The 7,392-nt window shown below is 41.6% G+C and overlaps 1 long non-coding RNA gene across 1 annotated transcript; it reads right to left on the bottom strand.

Moving 5' to 3' along the window:
• Positions 1-3,051: 3,051 nt before the first annotated feature.
• Positions 3,052-6,884, bottom strand: LOC113915158. Its single transcript, XR_003517596.1, has 3 exons — positions 6,751-6,884; positions 4,500-4,602; positions 3,052-3,186 (listed from the first exon to the last, which is right to left on the bottom strand). It is a non-coding gene; the product is annotated as an uncharacterized LOC113915158 (long non-coding RNA).
• Between the last annotated feature and the right edge of the window lie 508 nt (positions 6,885-7,392).

Raw genomic sequence — 7,392 nt, 5'->3', positions numbered from 1 at the left:
AAATAGTGCCAGGATAGTTGGGTCCATAGGAAGGAAAAAAAAAAAAAACACCATAAAGAGTGAATATATATGGGGGCGCCTGGGTGGCTCAGTTGTTAAGCATCTGCCTTCAGCTCGGGTCATGATCCCAGGGTCCTGGGATCGAGCCCTGCATCGGGCTCCCTGCTCAGCGGGAGGCCTGCTTCTCCCTCTCCCACTCCCCCTGCTTGTGTCCCTCTCTCACTGTGTCTCTCTCTGTCAAATAAATAAATAAAATCTTAAAAAAAAAAAGAATGAATATATATGAACATAAAGGGCTGCTTTTTTCAAAATGTTTAAGAAACTACTGACAGCTTAAATTAAAATAATAACAGTGGTACAGTTCATAACACAGACAAAGACAAAATAGATGACAGTAATAACACAAAGGTCAAAGGGAGAGAATAAATGGAATTACATTCAGAAAGATTTTACATTGAAAGGTAAATGGTATAAAATTAACTCAAGGTAGCTTGTAATAAATTAAGGGTGTATATTATCATTCCTAGAGCAACCACTCTGTGTTGGAATAAATAGCTACAAATTATCTTCCCATTGAGAGTTAGAATATACTTCTCTGCCCCTTGAATCAGGGCTGGCCTTGTGACCCACTTTGGCCAACAGAATATGAGTGATGTTGCATGAGTTCCAAACCACTTTGAATATGTGCAGCTTATTTTACATAAAACATCAATGAAGCTAGCTTTAAAAAAAAATAAATCTAGAGTTGTTCCTTCCGCTCATATTTTCTAGAGAAGTATGTGTAGATCTGGTATGTCTTTCATACACACACACACACACACACACACACACACACACACACACACACACACACACACAATTACCACAATCAGTATAAAGAATATATATATTCACTACCCCAAAAAGTTTCTTCATGCACTTTGTAATTCATGCCTCCCACCCTCCATCCCCACACAAACACTTATCTGCTTTGTGTCATCATAGGTGTGTTTGAATTTTCTAGAACTTTACATAATCAATTTAAAAGCATTTACCCTTTCTCATCTGGATTTAGTCACCATAATTATTTTGAAATTCATCCATGTTGTTGCATTTGTCATTAGTTCTTTTTTATTGCTGAGTAGGATCCCAATAAATGAATACACCAGAAATTGTTTATCTATTCACCTGTCAAAGGACATTAAATTGTTTCCACCTTCTGCCTAATACAAATAAAGCTAAAGCTGCTGTGAACACTTGTGCACAACTCTTTGTGTAAACATATTTATTTCATTTCTCTTGAGCAAATACCTGGGAGTGGGATGGTTGGGTTTTATGGTAAGTGTATGTTTAAAGTTTTAAACAACTGCCAAACTATTTCCCAAAATCGTTTTCCATTTGACATTCCCACTTGCAACCTATGACAGTTCTGGTTTCTCCATATTCTTTGACACTTGGCATGGTCAGTATAAAACTGCATGACTTTGGGAAACCATTTGCCAATTTCTTATGAAGTTAAGTTTCCACCTACCCTATGTCCTAGTAATTCCTTCTCCTCAGTATGAATGATAAATTAATGCGTATGTTCACCGGAAACAACTTTCACATGAATGTTCACAGCAGCTTTGTTCACAATGGCTCAACACTGAAACAACCCAAATCTGCACAGACAGAGGAATGGATAAACAAACTGTAGTACATCCACACTCAGCAATTTAAAAAGGGATGAACTAATGATATAACAACATGGACAAATCCCAAAAAATACTATGTGGAATGAAAGAAGCCAGACCAAACAGTTTCTTTATATAAAGTTCACACAGACAAACTAACCTCTGGGAATAGAAATCAGAACAGTGGTTGCCCCTGGAGGGTGGAGGAAGAATGATGGTGTGGACAGGACAGGAGGGGGTTTTCTGGGGTATAGACATCTTCTACATGTTGATCTGTATGATGCTTTATATGAACACATGTATATTGCCCAAGTTGTGCCCATGAGATTAATGTATTTTGCTGTTTTACATTATACTCAGTTAAGTGCTGTTAGCATAAAACAACAACAACAAAAACCCTATATCTGGTAATCAGTTCTCCTGAAGAAAAGCTATAATGTTTCAAAAAGAGAGAGAGATCCAGAAAGAAAGAAAGAAGGGAGGAAGGAAGGAAGGAAGGAAGGAAGGAAGGAAGGAAGGAAGGAAGGAAGGAAGGAAAGAAAGAAGGAAGAAGGAAGGAAGGAAGGAAAGAAAGAAAAAAGGAAGGAAAAGGGAGAGCCAAAGAAGGAGGAAGGGTAGGGAGATAAGAAGGAAAGAGAAGCACTTTTACAACTTCAGGGGTTCCCAGGAGAGCCTCTATTTACACCTGTTGTCCTGGCACCCTAGTCAATGTAGCCTGTGTCCCCGGTCTCTCACATTTGTAGTTAATAGTTCCGTAGACCTCCGTTTTAGGCTTCCCGCTCCTGCCGCACTCAGACCTAGTAGTGTGTGGAATACGTGTACAGTGAATGGAGGTGTCATTTTGACACGTATTTGAATCTGAAAGACAGATCAGCCATATCTCATCTCTCTTTTTCCTGAGTCTTCCCGGACTGAATCTCTTGTCCAAGGACATCACACATGGTGCCCCGTGCTTTGGAAAAAAAAGCGCTCAGACACAAGGATCTACGTTGGGCTCCTTTCTCTGGTCTAGGGTGGTGGTGAGAGAAACCTTGAGCACAGCGCCCCCTGGCAGTTGTCTGGCGGCCCATGCCACAGCGCGGGAAGCCCACAGGTTGTTCCCAGGCAACACTCAGGTATAAGTGCACAATGTGCCCAAAACAGAGACCAAGAAGCGCTGCTGTAGAGCATATGCAGAGCGGGCTGAAAACTTGTTACCATGGTTTGGTCCCTTTTCGCACGGTCAAAAGCCACAGCAACATATTTTATCGTTTGGTGTCCCTCTTATATTTTGCAATAAGCACTTTCCGTGGCAACAAAGTCAAAAACAAACAAACAAAAAAACAGAATTGCACGTTATAGGAAAGCCGACGATGAACATGTATTTTGCACAAGATGTTCGTCAGCATTTATCACCCTCCGTGGGAGTCATGGTGATGTCTGTGAGGACTTGAAAAGTAGAAGGCACAAATCTGCGAAGATGCATCGTCGCTTGCTTCCAAAGACGGCGCCAGACAGTAATGATTGAAAATCACAGGTGTGTTTGCATTTCACTCTGTGAAGCGAGACTTTTCAGTCACATCAAAGGTCACTTAGCTCATTTATTTAATTCTGATTTTTTGTGCACACACAAACGAACTAAAGCAATACTTGGTAACGCATTGGCTCCAGGAGAAAAGAACAATTTTACACACAGTGAGATGATGATAGTTTTATATCAGTGTCATTAAACACTTGAAACAGAAAATTATTTGTTATTCTAATAACTCTTTCTATCCAATTCGTCAAAATAAAGCTGTTGAAAGTTCATTCTGTCAGAGATGAAATATCTGACATTATGGAGAACACTGTTGTAAATTCAGCATAAAATATCAAACTGGAAGACCACAGCTCTGGTTTTGGTTTTAGTAAAAATACAAATTTTTTAAAGATTTTTGTATTTATTTATTTGAGAGAGAGAGAGAGAGAGCACAAGCAGGGGGAAGGAGCAGAAGGAGTGGGAGAAGCCACTTCCTGCTGAGCAGGGAGCCCGATCCCAGGACCCTGGGATCATGATCTGAGCCAAAGGCAGACACTTAGCCAATTGAGCCACCCAGGTGCCCCCCCAAAAAACAAATTTTAGTGAGGCACAGCATCATGATAAAAGTAATGTTCTTATTGAATTATGGAACTTACAGAATAGAAATATGTTTGGAATCAGTTGTAATATGCATAATTTAGAACTGCAGCCAAAAACTTATGATGGTCTTTCCATCAAAATAGAAACTATATTTGTTAAAATTTACAAATATTTCCATATAAACACAATTAGAGAAATGGAGTTACAAAGTTTTTTGAGTACAATGGGATGGAATACCAAAAAACCAGAAAAAAGAACCTTCTGTATGGTAGCTCATTTCTTTTCTGCTTCTTATCCATAGGATTGTGGAAGCACATAAGCCTTTGAAAAACTATTCTTTTTTTATTTTTTTAAATACTTATTTATTTGAGAGAGAGAAAAAAATGTGAGTGGGGGAGGAGCAGAGGGAGAGAGAATCCTCAAGCAGACTCTCCACTGAGCACAGAGCCTGACACAGGGCTTGATCCCACGACCCTGAGATCATGACCTGAGCCAAAACCAAGAGTCAGATGCTTAACAGACCGGGTGCCCTAAAAGACTAATTTTCAATCAACCTAGGGATCTGCATAATATTGAACTCATTTGTTACAATGTTCTCAATTTTTTCATTGTATTCATTTAAAGCAGTTAGAAATCTTGTATCTTTAATCAAAGCATGTAATGAATTAAGGGCAAGAACCTTCAACTCTTGAAGACTTTAGCAAATTCTTAAGTAATCTACACCCAGGGTGGGGCTCGAACTCACTAACCTGGAGATCAAGAGTCGAGTGCTCCACTAAGTCAGACGCCCCATGAATTCCAAGTATTGGAAACCAATCTTACAAATGGAAAGCACTGAAATGGATCCCCTCCCTAGGAAAGAAAAAAACTAAAAATGAACAAGCAAAAATAGTGCACGAGAAGTAATCCTGAAATTTTGGTGGACCTCCAAATTTTAATTGGTTAAAATTACATTCTGAACTGTGTGTGAACTGTGTTTGTGCTGTGTTTACGTTTTTATTGAGATATAACTGAAACACAATATGATATTAGCTTCAGGTGTACAATATAATGATTTGATATTTTTGTATATTGTGATCATTTAAATTTGATGAGATTCAAAAAATCATAATTTTATAATTTTGTCTTAGAAAAATGGGTCAAAGTAAGATATTCCAACTGGAGGCCAAAAAAAAAGGCACATACTCACATATGAAAAAAATACAGGGGCTGAACTATTTATACAGTTCAACATGAAGAAAAATAGAATGAAGAATACCCTCCATTCAGCAAAAATCTCTTACAGCTTATTCAACCCTGTTTGAGGAAGTGGTATTCTATCAAAACAGTGACGGTGATCTGCAGCAATCTGGATGACTCACACTAACATAACCAGAATGAAAGAGATCAGACACACATGACTACGTACTATAGGAATCCAATTGTAAAAAGGACAAAAGCAAGCAAACTAATCAAAGCCATTAGAATTGGGGGTGGTGAATGGAACAGGGCACAGAGGGTTTCAGACATTGGTGATGTGTTTAATCTTGAACTGGGGCTAGTGACTCAGGTGTGTTAAGACTGTGAAAATTCACATATGATATTCATTTCTTTGAATGTGTGTTATACTTCAATCCTTTTTAAAAAGTATTACGAAGATTAATGATATTCTTCCACACGACCATAATATTATAATACCATTACCACCCTTGAGAAAATGACCAATTACACCATCACATAATTTAATATGTAGTCCACATTCATAGTTCTTTTTTATCTAGGAATAGATTTTATTATTTGTATGAATTTAATCAGGATCCATTCTAAGTTCAAGCACTACCTTTGATTTTTATTTTTTTAACGTTCTTTTAATCTAGAACAGTTCGCTTTCTTTTTCAGACCCTGATAGCTCTGTTATAAATATTCTATACTCTAAAAGTGTTTGATTGCCTGCCAGCATCTGCTGTAGACAGAATTCTAAAATGAGCACTAATGATCCATGTCCTTGGGTAATGCTCTTCCCTAAAAGGAGGGTTGGACCCTTGAATATGATGTGATAACACTCCCATTATTAGCTTACCAGGTTGTGAACATATAAGTAAGGTCCCTAATCAGCTGACTCTAAGTTCATCAAAAGGGAGATTATCCTGAGTGAGCCTGACTTCCTGGAGAGAGCCCACAGGAGAAAGCCAAAGCAGCAGAGATGTTCTCCTGCTCACCTTGCAGAAGCAAGGTGCCATGTTGTGAGATGGAGGGCCAAACAGCGGGCACCTGAGGGTGGTCTCAAGACCAGACCTGGCCTACAGACCGCAAGGAAATGGGCACCACGGTCAAACACTTGCCACACAATGAATTCCACCCACAACCAGATGGGGCCTGTAGGAGGCCTTTGCCTCTGGAGATGCCACCCTCGAGAGATGGATGCCCTACCCGGAGCCTTGATTCCAGTCACAGGAGACCCTGCCCAGAGGTCACGGATAAGCCACTGTCTGTGTGACTCCTGCTTCTAGAAAATTATGAGATAATAAATTTGTGTCAAATTTAAGTTGCTAACTTTGTGGCAATTAATTACTCACCAATAGAAAACTCACACATGTCACTCAGCCCTGAATTTCTTATCAAGTGAAAGCTAGTTTTAAAGCAGCATCCAGCAAGCTTTGCCACAAACAGATGGTAAATATTCTAGACCTTCCAGGCTGACGGGTCTCCTCTTCAGCTACTCAGATCTGCATCCTCCTGAGAAAGTAGCCCCAGGCAATACCGAAACCAAAGACTGCGGCTGTGTTTCAATAAAACTTTAAGAAGCAGGGGGCCTGCCACGTTTGTATTCTTGGACCCGGATCTCCAGCCCCTCAAGCTTCCTGCTCCCTGGCGCCCCCTGCAGACCGATGGGGGCCCAGCCCGGCCCAGCCCGGCCCAGCCCGGTCCCCCAGCCTGAGAGCTGCCACTGACACGCTGTGGGGGCTCTGTTGGCAATCCTGGCAGAGCCCTCCCTTGTTTCTCAAAGCATTGACAACTTACAGGGCTCTTTCGAATGCCTGATTACCACTCTTCCGCTTCTCAACAGCCGAGTGAGCTGAGTGAGGAAGGCCCCATGGCACCCGCCTTCAGGAGAGGAGAGGCCCGTTATTGAATGTTTGCCCTGCTCATGAAGCCAGTTCTCAGTTTATGAGTCGTTCCTGTCCCTCGGTGTCGCTAGTCTCCCCGGTGCAGAGGGCATGATCCCAAAGCCCGCCTCTGAGCCAGGGTTGGACTCTCCTGGCCTCTCCTCTGCCCCAGTGCCTCCCGGGTCAAGAGTTATGACAGTCCCCATGCTCGCCTCATCATGCCAGCTTGGAAAGTAGACTCAGACTTGAACGGAGCCTCAGAGGTGACTCATCCGAGGCATCACACTGTGCTCCTTGCAGGAGGAGGACTGCAGGGGCCAAGGAAGCACCAAGAGGTGCAGAGGGCCCAGCAGGCATCACAGAGGGTGTCGCCGCCCACCTGATTTTAGGCACGGAGCTCGGCTAGCGTGCTGTGGAAGGCTGTGCTCTTGAAACAGAGTTGCGGGACCACCTGCGGAAGCCATGTGTTTCTGTCACGGAGGAGAAAACAGAGGTCCCAGAGAGAGGAAGTGAATTGCCTGAGAGATGGGATAGTATTCAGGCCACAAACAGATTG

The sequence above is a fragment of the Zalophus californianus genome, chromosome 11 (assembly GCF_009762305.2).
Source record: "Zalophus californianus isolate mZalCal1 chromosome 11, mZalCal1.pri.v2, whole genome shotgun sequence".
In the NCBI taxonomy this organism is placed as follows: domain Eukaryota; kingdom Metazoa; phylum Chordata; class Mammalia; order Carnivora; family Otariidae; genus Zalophus; species Zalophus californianus.
This window is presented reverse-complemented; position numbering and strand designations above follow the sequence as displayed.